Below are 13460 nucleotides of genomic sequence, written 5' to 3'. Positions count from 1 at the left end.
GGAAACATGAAGATGAAACCAGGAGATGTCCTTACTGAATCATCAGAGCTGTGATGGAGAAACAGGTTTACCTTTTAGGTGACAGGAATGAGTTGAAGGGAAGTTATGAACTGTTTCTGAGAGACAAATAACACCAGCATCCTTTTTTTATGTAGCTGACAGCTGGTAACTGTGCAGGGACGGGTCTAGGAAAGTTTTGCCAGGGGGGCCAGGTAGGGCATTAACAGGGAGAGGGGGGCACAAAGAAATACTTTTCTTTCTTATTCTCATTTCAAATATTTAGCTTTTATTAAATAATTATCTAAATCTTACAACCAAAGTTTTTATCTGACATAAATGTATAGAAACCATACATATACCAACAAGACAGTGTACATATGGAAAAGATATATATAAATTTTATAAAGTTTGTAAATGTCTTGTGTGAAACTTGTATGAAAAGCATACAAGAGTAAAAACAGATATAAGATCCCTTGAAAGATTATATAATGAATCTTGTATGTTTTGGATACTTACTAAAACAATATATGAAAGTAATGAGAAAGTGGCCACTTTCATGAGTAAATCATATACGTTTTTACTATTTCTTTTCCATATGGGACTGTCACAACAGCATTTGTTTTCATTCAAAGGCTTTATGGCTTTAATACCTGGTGGGCTGGTCTGTAGTGAAAATGCCCAATTTTCTGTCCCAGTCCAGCCCTGCAGGTTAATACTGGCAGTGTCACCATGCCAGCTGACTGTATTTCATCATCAGCCAGTGTTGTTCTTTATACATCAATATTACCAAAGTTTACCATAAGGCAGCATAGAAAGTATTTACTTGCTTTCAGGTGTTATTCAAATGTTAGTCTTTTCAGTTGTTTCCACACTTTTTCCTGTTTCAAAATCAAACTTCAGTTTGTGAGAAGATTATCTTCTTTTTTTAATAGGCATTGGTTTTGCATTGGCATTGGCTAATTTGTCAATTGTTTGTTACAAATGTTCGTATTTTAATATTCAAAAATGTTTTTGCCCAAAACATATGTGCACTACATGTCAGTAAAAATACTATGCAAATATTGATGTCCTTGACTGCTGAATAAACACTGACTGATTGTATCTCTTGTACTTTATCAACGCAGTATCTAAAAACTTTGCACCGTAGTGGTTAAAATCTCATTCTAATAAGAGTTAAAAGCGCATTCGCTTATTAGGTTTATAGGGTTATTGAATTATGGTTAACGGTTGGTAGAATTTTTTTTAAACATTATCTGCCAATTACATCTGCCACCCTTCTCCAAATCTGTGCCCCTACCTGGCCCCCTAACAAAAATTTTCTAGACACGCCACTGTTAAGGCCTGACTGGTGGCATTGGTGCCCATTGCTTTACTGTGCTGTTGGATGTGTATGTGGGTTATCCCTTGTACCTGACATTTGACTGGGCATCACTGTGTTGCTATGGTATAAACAATAACAAATTCAAATTCAAACATTGCTGCATTCTTCTGTCACTGAGGATTCCAAACCTGCACTCAGTCTCCTCATTACTTTGGTACTGAACAGACAAACTTTGGAGCTCCTGCAAACTTTATTCACAAACTGCAACTATTTTACACAAATCTGCGACTGACAACAAGCACAGAGACTTCAAACAATCACTGAAGTAAGGACTGAAAGATTTACTTTTAAACAATAATGATTAAGACCTTTTTCGTAAGGTTGTTTTCCCTTGATTGCCAGCTGTTACTGTTTTTATCTTCATATCTTTCATATTTGTCCACCTAAACAATGCTTTAATGATACAGTTTGAGAAGTTTGATATGAATTTATCCAACTGACTTGAAAATGAAACTGACAACTGTCCTGTAATCTTACACAGAGAAACCAAATCCTGCGTCTTTGCCTTGACAGACGCCTAAAATGGCTCGAGCTGTGGTAAGTTACCCTTCACTGTGTCTGTTTCTAAACATTCAATCGTGTGAATTTTTAAAGAAAAATCCAACAACAACAACAATAATATGTAACAGAGCAAAACGTCAGATGACTTGAATGTTCCTCTGCAACACAAGATCCCTTTGGCTCAAAGTCTGCTTCCTCCACAGGCAAAGGAGAAGCTCCCACACTCATCCGATGCAGACCGTTGTGCTCTGGACAATGAAGTTCCCGCTTTCATGTTCAGACCTATCAGTGCACCTGCATGTGAGCTCCCAAGTCCACCACCTGCTGATGCCAGCTTTCATTCAAAGGACACAAACAAGATCATTCATCCAGATTTGAAAAATGATCGTTCATCCCTGGATGATGAAGTGGCGTTTTTCATGTGTCCTACTAATGTTCTGCCTCCGAGACCTCCACCCACTGCAGAGTTACGTCTCTGCAGAAAGCGCAGGTATTCTGCTGTTTTTTCTGTGGAGGATGAAGAGGAACATTTGATGCCTAAACGCATGAGGCTGATGAGTTCTGATGTTCCAGTTTCTTCAGTTCCTCCACCTGCTGATGACAGCTTTCATTCAAAGGACACAGACAAGATCATGCATCCAGATTTTAAATATGATTGTTCATCCCTGGATGATGATTTGGCCTTTTTAATGTCTCCTCTGCCTCTGACACCTCCACCCATTGCAGAGTTAGGTCTGGGCAGAAAGCGTAGATATTCTGCTGTTTTTTCTGTGGAGGATGAAGAGGAACCTTTGCCTCAGCCTAAACGCATGAGGCTGATGACTTGGGATGTCTCTAAGTCTCCAGCTGCTGAAAAGAAGTATGTTTGCTTTCCGTGTCCTGAAGATAAGAGGTCTGAGTTACCTCTCAGCTCCCCCCAAGGCCATCCAGCATCACCGGTCAATAATAATGACACTGACCAGTGTACCATTCTGCTGCCTCCTGAAATCCCAGTACCTCCAAGTCCTGCCCCTGTTGGAGTTCTAGAAACTGTTGACTTTCCTTGTGTTGATAATTAAATACGTGTTTGTAATAAATTTTTGAGCAAATACATGTTGAGATGATTCGGTTGCTTATGATGGTTATAATTATCCAAACAGTATTATTCCTAAGAAGATCTTTACTTTTTCTACTTATTTTCTCCATGAACTATTTTGATGTCTATTTTGAAGATCCACTCATATCATGACAGTATGCTTATTCTCAGTAGAGTGTATAGCCACATCTGAAGAAAGAATAAATTAAAGTCACTCATTAACAACTTACCACATACGCCGGAGCTGAATTCAAGATGTAAGCAGACGTTTCACAGATATCTTGGTTGTCTTTCCATTTCCTACACTAACAGTATCCTGAGAATTGGCTTATAGAGCTGATATAAAGGTGAAATTTGATGACTTAATCGAAGCATCATCAGCTTAAATGCAAATGAATCCACTGTACTTGAGGTAACCTAACACTGACCATGAACGCCACAATCACTGTGCGCCAGTCCAACACAGTGCTTTACTGTGAACTCACCACAGTACTGCAAACTAAAGTGTTTATCTTCCAGTCCAATCCAATCCATCTTTATTGAGAAAGCACTTTAAAATACCCAACAATAGAATAAAACTTAACAGTAAGAAAATAAAACACATAATACATAAAAAAATTTAAACAGCCCTATATTTAAAAACAAGATAAAACAGCAAAAATAAACTAAAAAACTCAAACTAAAAACCAACATCTTACAAGGTGTCAAAGGTCAGGGTGAAGAGATGAGTTTTCAGGAGTGATTTAAGAACAGGCAGAGAAGAAGCCTGTCTAATCTCTAAAGGCAGATCGTGTCACAGTTTCAGAGATGCTACAGCAAAAGCACGATGTCCTCTAAGTTTGCGCTCAGTCCTGGGAACATTCAGGAACAGCTGATCAGCTGACCTGAGACAGCGGGTGGGTTTATAAGACTGTGGCAGCTCAGAGAGTTAAGATGCAGCTAGGTCATGGAGAGCTTTAAAGGCAAATAAAAGAATTTTTAAATGAATGCCAAAAGAAATGGGCAGCCAGTGAAGTGAAGCTAAAATAGGGGAGATGTGCTCAAACCTTCGAGTGCCAGTTAAAACACAAGCTGCCGCATTTTGCACCCTCCATAAACGAGCAGTGGCGTGTCTAGAAATCTTTTGTTGGGGGGGCCAGGTAGGGGCACAGATTTGGAGAAGGGTGGCAGATGTAATTGTCAGATAATGTTAAAAACAATTCTACCAACCGTTAACCATAATTCAATAACCCTATAAACCTAATAAGCGAATGCGCTTTTAACTCTTATTAGAATGAGATTTTAACCACTACGGTGCAAAGTTTTTAGATACTGCGTTGATAAAGTACAAGAGATACAATCAGTCAGGGTTTATTCAGCAGTCAAGGACATCAATATTTGCATAGTATTTTTACTGACATGTAGTGCACATATGTTTTGGGCAAAAACATTTTTTAATATTAAAATACGAACATTTTAACATACAATTGGCAAATTAGCCAATGCCAATGCAAAACCAATGCCTATTAAAAAAAGAAGATAATCTTCTCACAAACTGGTGTTTGATTTTGAAACAGGAAAAAAGTGTGGAAACAAATGAAAAGACTAACATTTGAATAACACCTGAAAGCAAGTAAATACTTTCTATGCTGCCTTATGGTAAACTTTGGTAATATTGATGTATAAAGAACAACACTGGCTGATGATGAAATACAGTCAGCTGGCATGGTGACACTGCCAGTATTAACCTGCAGGGCTGGACTGGGACAGAAAATTGGGCATTTTGACTACAGACCAGCCCACCAGGTATTAAAGCCATAAAGCCTTTGAATGAAAACAAACGCTGTTGTGACAGTGATGTACACTGTCTTTTTGGTATATGTATGATCTCTATACATTTTACGTGAGATAAAAACTTTGTTCGCAAGATTCAGATAATTATTTAATAAAAGCTAAATATTTGAAATGAGAATAAGAAAGAAAAGTATTTCTTTGTGACCCCCTCTCCCTCTTAATGCCCTACCTGGCCCCTGGCAACACTTTGCTAGACCCGTCCCTGCACAGTTACCAGCTGTCAGCTACTTAGAAAAAGGATGCTGGTGTTATTTGTCTCTCAGAAACAGTTCATAACTTCCCTTCAACTCATTCATGTCACCTAAAAGGTAAACCTGTTTCTCCATCACTGTTCAGCTCTGATGATTCAGTAAGGACATCTCCTGGTTTCATCTTCATGTTTCCCTCTCACCACATATACAAACCGATATCATGACCAGCAGCTTTACAGCTGTGGCTCCAGCAAACATCAGCTGATACTAGAAATTAATATTAAATAAATTCTAACAACAGCTGATCAAGCTTAAACGTGCTGCTGTTGTTTAGCGTGACATCCGCTGGTTTCCAATGATCAGCTGATCGGCTTTTCTCTCTTGTTTATTTATCTCCCACTTTGCGCCAGAAACAGGAATCAGAATCAATAAAGTATTCTGATTCCTGTTTCTGGCGCAAAGTGGGAGATAAATAAACAAGAGAGAAAAGCCGATCAGCTGATCATTGATCAGTTTCATGATCAAAGTAGCAACAGAAGAGGGAGGGAGGGGGGGGGATAAGAGAAGAGGCAGCTGTGCAGCGTAAAGACAGAATAACTCCAGCTTTTTGTCTTTTCCCATTCTAGCTAAAGTACGGGACAAACTGTGTCTCTTCTCAGCTCAATACAAAACACATAATATTTTCTCTGAATGAGGGACCATTCCATTTTTTAAGGAGCCGTTGGCAACTCTACTAACTAACCTTATGAATAAAATAAAGTTCACTATCAGTAACATCATAGCAACCGAACAGCTGTATAGAAACTCCTTCATGCTAGCTCACGCAGTACGAGTTATTGTAACTGACTGTAAAAAGTCAGCACAACGAAAATAAACTCCACCTAAACTTGGTTTATATCTGACCCAGATAGACTGCAGGTCATAACTTCTTACCTGAAGTTCAGTTCACCGCCTCCGGCCTCTGCTCCTCGTGCCTTTCCGTCATCCACCTGCCAGCGTGTTGCATCTGCTGGCCTCCACCACTTGCTAATGTTACTGAATCTGTGGAAGCTCCGCAATAGCCACCACCAAACAATTGAGTTATTTTTACACATCTCCCAGCATCTGGCCAATCCACCACCTTTCAGTGTTTATACTGTTACGGGGAAAAAATGAAAAAAAAACCCATTGGCCCATAAAAACGAAAAATCACCATCGGCCCACCGGGCAAATGCCCAGTATGCCCGATGGCCAGTCCAACTATGTCCTCTGGGCTGGAGGGTGGCGGATTAAAAGCTTTGGTGCATTACCGTGAGGCGAAGGCCATCCATCACAGCTTTTTTGGGTTAGATAAATGAAAACTATGTTTTTGTAATAATTCCTGTGACTCCTCCTGCTTTTTCAACTCAACCCATCACACGTCTATGTCTCTCCTTGTTTCGTCTTTTATTATGAAAGGGTTGTGTTTCCATGTTCAGTGTGTTTCATTTTGCTTCCCCTGTGGTGTCAGGTTCATTTGTGTCAGCTGTGTTTCCACTTCCCCTTTTATTTTCTGTGTATTTAAGTCCGCTGTCTTCCTCTGGTCAGTGCTGGTGTGTCTGTTTTCCTCCGTTCACGTTATTCCGGGTTTCAGGTTATCTCCTGATTCTGTTTAGGTCCATGTTCATGTTCATGTTTTTTCATCAGAGTTTCTCACATGCACCTCCTCGGATTCATGTTCATGTTTTTCCTGTCATAGTTGTCATAGTCATACTGAGTTATTCCCAGTGTAGGTTTTAGTTTTAGTTGTCGCCCCTGTTTGCTGGGCCTTGTTTTGTGTTCGTGTTTTTCAACCTAATAAATGGTTTGCTTTTTGTTAAGATTCAGTTCCATCTCTCCCTTGTCTGCTTTCGGGTTCATATTGCAATCACATCAGCCACCGTGACAATAAACTTATTTTGATTTTTAACTTTCTTTATTTTTTCAACAATATTATGTATATATAAACGTTTTGCATCTTACAATATAAAGCCTGGATCCTGCACATATTGCACTTTGAACTTTAACTGTGTTGTCTGTTTATTGGAGATTGTACTACTTGAATTCATTATCCTGGTGATATAACACATTAATTCTCCATTTGGAATCAATATAGTATATAATACAGTATCTGTCTATCCATCTATATAGCTATTGAATTGAACTGGAGTGAATGGAAGAGAATTAAATAATGGATTTCATGTTCATGTTTATCTATGTTGTAACAGTGACGACTTGAGACATCTGTTTGGCACTATAGGAAGAGAATTAAATAAAATTTGAATAAAAATGATATTAACTGTATTTATACATTTTCTTTTTTTGGATGAGACACTGTCAGTATGCTGTTATATAAGTCAGGTATTTTTAAGGCCCAGTGGCGTGTCCAGCGGGGTGGCCTGTGCCCCCCCAGGCCACCCCCCCAACCAGACTGGCCACCCCAGGTGCCACCCCAAAGGCAAAACAATAAAATTCAATCAAATATCAAATGTCCGATTATGTTTTCACGGTGAAGTTCAGATATCCGAGTGTAAGTGAATGCAGCATCGGCTTCTGCGCTATGTGCATCACGTTAGCAAAGGTAGGAGAGCCAAGCACGAAAGACGGCACCGCAGGAAACAATTTTTCGGTGAAAGAAAATGAGGACAGAATAAATGTCTCGGTAAGTAATATTAAGTTTGTTGAGTTTAGTAAACTTCGGTGAAATTAGAATACCAAGGAAAAAATAACACTTATTATTGCAGCCGTCGAATATTTCAGGCAGTATGCTACTGAGGGGAGCTAACATAAGAGTTATGAGTTATAAGATATAATCTAAGTCGTAACATTGCTGTATGGAGCTGCAGATTTGGTTGCAGGTTAACATACCTGGACTGGCCATCGGGCATACCGGGCATATGCCTGGTGACTTATTTTTTTTTGTAAGGGCATGAACAATGAGAGGTGGTGGATTGGCCAGATGCAGGTCGATGTGTAAAAATAACTCAGTTGTTTGGTGGTGGCTATGGCGGGGCTTCCACAGAGGCCAGCAGGTGGATGAGGGAAGGGGAGGCAGGAGAAGAGACCCGAGGCAGCCGCCAGTCCGAGCGTCAGGTGAACTGAACTTCAGGTAAGAAGTTATGACCTGCAGTCTATCTGGGTCAGATATAAACCAAGTTTAGGTGGAGTTTATTTTCGTTATGCTGACTTTTTACCGTCAGTTGCAATAACTCGTACTGCGTTCTAGCCAGCTTGACGGAGTTTTTATACAGCTGTTCTGTTGCTATGATGTTACTGATAGTGAACTTTATTTTATTCATAAGGTTAGTTAGTAGAGTTGCCAATGGCTCCTTAAAAAATGGAATGGTCCCTCATTCAGAGAAAATATTACACGTTTCATATTGAGCTGAGAAGAGACGCAGTTTGTCCCGGACTTTAGCTAGAATGGGAAAAGACACAAAGCTGGAGTTATTCTGTCTTTACGCTGCACAGCTGCCTCTTCTCACATTCTCTCCCCCTCCCTCTCCTGTTGCTACTTCAATCATGAAACTGATCAATGATCAGCTGATCGGCTTTTCTCTCTTGTTTGTTTATCGCCCACTTTGCACCAGAAAGAGAAAACCAGCAGATGTCGCGCTAAACAACAGCAGCACGTTTAAGCTTGATCAGCTGTTGTTAGAATGTATTTAAGATTAATTTCTAGTATCAGCTGATGTTTGCTGGAGCCACAGCTGCAAAAAAGCTGCTGGTCATGATATCGGTTTGTATATCTGGTGAGAGGGAAACATGAAGATGAAACCAGGAGATGTCCTTACTGAATCATCAGAGCAGAACAGTGATGGAGAAACAGGTTTACCTTTTAGGTGACATGAATGAGTTGAAGGGAAGTTATGAACTGTTTCTGAGAGACAAATAACACCAGCATCCTTTTTTTATGTAGCTGACAGCTGGTAACTGTGCAGGGACGCGTCTAGGAAAGTTTTGCCAGGGGGGCAGGTAGGGTATTACAGTTTTTGCCCGTTGCTTGAACACTATAAACCCATGCTTAGACTAAAGTAACACAACGTGAAGCTGTTGTTACCATACCTCAAACACATGTACCCCTACCTTAAACAAAAGCGCTGCTTTGCACCCCAGTACCAATTATGCAACACACCTACTCCCTCATGCAACACACATGGTCCTGCATGCTACACTCTATTTCATACATAAGACACTTCGCTCACAAAATGAAATCTCAGGGTGCCATTCGGAAAACACATGTATCCAAAATACAAAACACATCGGGTAATTGCAACCACTCAAATACACACCTGAAGGCACCTACTTGCAAAACTGAACACCAATTAGCCAACTACAAAAAGCCCTCAGCGTAGCCATTCCAAGAACTTTGCAAGCATGGATGGAGGGAGAGCAAGAGGATATTTACCCCGGTGCCTAGCGGGAGAGGACATTGCTTGCGATGTTGATGAGGTCCTGTGGCCAGACCCCAACAGACGGCGGGATCCATGAGCCCACTTATGCACAATTGTCATGGTTTTTTGTGTTTACAGTATAGTGTTTTTTCAAATGCAGTACTATTGTGTTGTTGTTGTTTTATTTGCTGTACCTGTATTCATGGTACTGCAATGTACAGTATTGAGTAGGTCTATTTGCGTTTATGGTTGTTTGGAAATGTGTCTCCTGTAAATGTGCCTTCTGAATAAACAATGGGAATCAAGGACTGCAGTGTTTTATGTACAGCAGACTAGTGTGTTCCCCCTGATCTGTGAGTGTTTGCATATGGTGCAGGTATGTGTCATTTTGTCAACAGAGTTACATTTTGACAAAGGAATGTTAGGTTTTGACAGCAGAGTTTAGGTTTTGGGAGTAGAGTTCCAATTTGGCACAGATGTGAATGGTATATTTCCCAGTGTTGTGTCATGTGTACTTGTGTGTACAGTTTTGGCACAGCGAGCGGGGTTTTGCAAAATGTGTTCAAGCAGTGGGCAAAAACTGTAACAGGGAGAGGGGGGCACAAAGAAATACTTTTCTTTCTTATTCTCATTTCAAATATTTAGCTTTTATTTAATAATTATCTAAATCTTACAACCAAAGTTTTTATCTGACATAAATGTATAGAAACCATACATATACCAACAAGACAGTGTACATATGGAAAAGATATATATAAATTTTATAAAGTTTGTAAATGTCTTGTGTGAAACTTGTATGAAAAGCATACAAGAGTAAAAACAGATATAAGATCCCTTGAAAGATTATATAATGAATCTTGTATGTTTTGGATACTTACTAAAACAATATATGAAAGTAATGAGAAAGTGGCCACTTTCATGAGTAAATCATATACGTTTTTACTATTTCTTTTCCATATGGGACTGTCACAACAGCATTTGTTTTCATTCAAAGGCTTTATGGCTTTAATACCTGGTGGGCTGGTCTGTAGTGAAAATGCCCAATTTTCTGTCCCAGTCCAGCCCTGCAGGTTAATACTGGCAGTGTCACCATGCCAGCTGACTGTATTTCATCATCAGCCAGTGTTGTTCTTTATACATCAATATTACCAAAGTTTACCATAAGGCAGCATAGAAAGTATTTACTTGCTTTCAGGTGTTATTCAAATGTTAGTCTTTTCAGTTGTTTCCCCACTTTTTCCTGTTTCAAAATCAAACTTCAGTTTGTGAGAAGATTATCTTCTTTTTTTAATAGGCATTGGTTTTGCATTGGCATTGGCTAATTTGTCAATTGTTTGTTACAAATGTTCGTATTTTAATATTCAAAAATGTTTTTGCCCAAAACATATGTGCACTACATGTCAGTAAAAATACTATGCAAATATTGATGTCCTTGACTGCTGAATAAACACTGACTGATTGTATCTCTTGTACTTTATCAACGAAGTATCTAAAAACTTTGCACCGTAGTGGTTAAAATCTCATTCTAATAAGAGTTAAAAGCGCATTCGCTTATTAGGTTTATAGGGTTATTGAATTATGGTTAACGGTTGGTAGAATTTTTTTTTAAACATTATCTGCCAATTACATCTGGCACCCTTCTCCAAATCTGTGCCCCTACCTGGCCCCCTAACAAAAATTTTCTAGACACGCCACTGTTAAGGCCTGACTGGTGGCATTGGTGCCCATTGCTTTACTGTGCTGTTGGATGTGTATGTGGGTTATCCCTTGTACCTGACATTTGACTGGGCATCACTGTGTTGCTATGGTATAAACAATAACAAATTCAAATTCAAACATTGCTGCATTCTTCTGTCACTGAGGATTCCAAACCTGCACTCAGTCTCCTCATTACTTTGGTACTGAACAGACAAACTTTGGAGCTCCTGCAAACTTTATTCACAAACTGCAACTATTTTACACAAATCTGCGACTGACAACAAGCACAGAGACTTCAAACAATCACTGAAGTAAGGACTGAAAGATTTACTTTTAAACAATAATGATTAAGACCTTTTTCGTAAGGTTGTTTTCCCTTGATTGCCAGCTGTTACTGTTTTTATCTTCATATCTTTCATATTTGTCCACCTAAACAATGCTTTAATGATACAGTTTGAGAAGTTTGATATGAATTTATCCAACTGACTTGAAAATGAAACTGACAACTGTCCTGTAATCTTACACAGAGAAACCAAATCCTGCGTCTTTGCCTTGACAGACGCCTAAAATGGCTCGAGCTGTGGTAAGTTACCCTTCACTGTGTCTGTTTCTAAACATTCAATCGTGTGAATTTTTAAAGAAAAATCCAACAACAACAACAACAATATGTAACAGAGCAAAACGTCAGATGACTTGAATGTTCCTCTGCAACACAAGATCCCTTTGGCTCAAAGTCTGCTTCCTCCACAGGCAAAGGAGAAGCTCCCACACTCATCCAGTGCAGACCGTTGTGCTCTGGACAATGAAGTTCCCGCTTTCATGTTCAGACCTATCAGTGCACCTGCATGTGAGCTCCCAAGTCCACCACCTGCTGATGACAGCTTTCATTCAAAGGACACAAACAAGATCATTCACCCAGATTTGAAAAATGATCGTTCATCCCTGGATGATGAAGTGGCGTTTTTCATGTGTCCTACTGATGTTCCTCTGCCTCCGAGACCTCCACCCACTGCAGAGTTACGTCTCTGCAGAAAGCGCAGATATTCTGCTGTTTTTTCTGTGGAGGATGAAGAGGAACATTTGATGCCTAAACGCATGAGGCTGATGAGTTCTGATGTTCCAGTTTCTTCAGTTCCTCCACCTGCTGATGCCAGCTTTCATTCAAAGGACACAAACAAGATCATGCATCCAGATTTTAAATATGATTGTTCATCCCTGGATGATGATTTGGCCTTTTTAATGTCTCCTCTGCCTCTGACACCTCCACCCATTGCAGAGTTAGGTCTGGGCAGAAAGCGTAGATATTCTGCTGTTTTTTCTGTGGAGGATGAAGAGGAACCTTTGCCTCAGCCTAAACGCATGAGGCTGATGACTTGGGATGTCTCTAAGTCTCCAGCTGCTGAAAAGAAGTATGTTTGCTTTCCGTGTCCTGAAGATAAGAGGTCTGAGTTACCTCTCAGCTCCCCCCAAGGCCATCCACCATCACCGGTCAATAATAATGACACTGACCAGTGTACCATTCTGCTGCCTCCTGAAATCCCAGTACCTCCAAGTCCTGCCCCTGTTGGAGTTCTAGAAACTGTTGACTTTCCTTGTGTTGATAATTAAATACGTGTTTGTAATAAATTTTTGAGCAAATACATGTTGAAATGATTCAGTTGCTTATGATGGTTATAATTATCCAAACAGTATTGTTCCTAAGAAGATCTTTACTTTTTCTACTTATTTTCTCCATGAACTATTTTGATGTCTATTTTGAAGATCCACTCATATCGTGACAGTATGCTTATTCTCAGTAGAGTGTATAGCCACATCTGAAGAAAGAATAAATTAAAGTCACTCATTAACAACTTACCACATACGCCGGAGCTGAGTTCAAGATGTAAGCAGACGTTTCACAGATATCTTGGTTGTCTTTCCATTTCCTACACTAACAGTATCCTGAGAATTGTCTTATACAGCTGATATAAAGGTGAAATTTGATGACTTAATCTAAGCATCATCAGCTTAAATGCAAATGAATCCACTGTACTTGAGGTAACCTAACACTGACCATGAACGCCACAATCACTGTGCGCCAGTCCAACACAGTGCTTTATTGTGAACTCACCACAGTACTGCAAACTAAAGTGTTTATCTTCCAGTCCAATCCAATCCATCTTTATTGAGAAAGCACTTTAAAATACCCAACAATAGAATAAAACTTAACAGTAAGAAAATAAAACACATAATACATAAAAAATTTAAACAGCCCTATATTTAAAAACAAGATAAAACAGCAAAAATAAACTAAAAAACTCAAACTAAAAACCAACATCTTACAAGGTGTCAAAGGTCAGGGTGAAGAGATGAGTTTTCAGGAGTGATTTAAGAACAGGCAGAGAAGAAGC

The 13460-nt window shown here is 39.4% G+C and overlaps 1 long non-coding RNA gene across 1 annotated transcript; it reads left to right on the top strand.

Annotated features, from left to right (window-relative positions):
• The first annotated feature begins 7341 nt into the window (after positions 1–7341).
• LOC309700774 lies at positions 7342–13108 on the top strand. Its single transcript, XR_014274746.1, has 3 exons — positions 7342–8087; positions 11598–11653; positions 11821–13108. It is a non-coding gene; the product is annotated as an uncharacterized lncRNA (long non-coding RNA).
• Positions 13109–13460: the final 352 nt, after the last annotated feature.

The sequence above is a fragment of the Aulonocara stuartgranti genome (genome assembly GCF_965226115.1).
Source record: "Aulonocara stuartgranti genome assembly, chromosome: 23".
NCBI lineage: Eukaryota > Metazoa > Chordata > Actinopteri > Cichliformes > Cichlidae > Aulonocara > Aulonocara stuartgranti.
The sequence above is the reverse complement of the archived record's forward strand: the minus strand, read 5'-3'. Positions and strand labels throughout refer to the sequence as shown.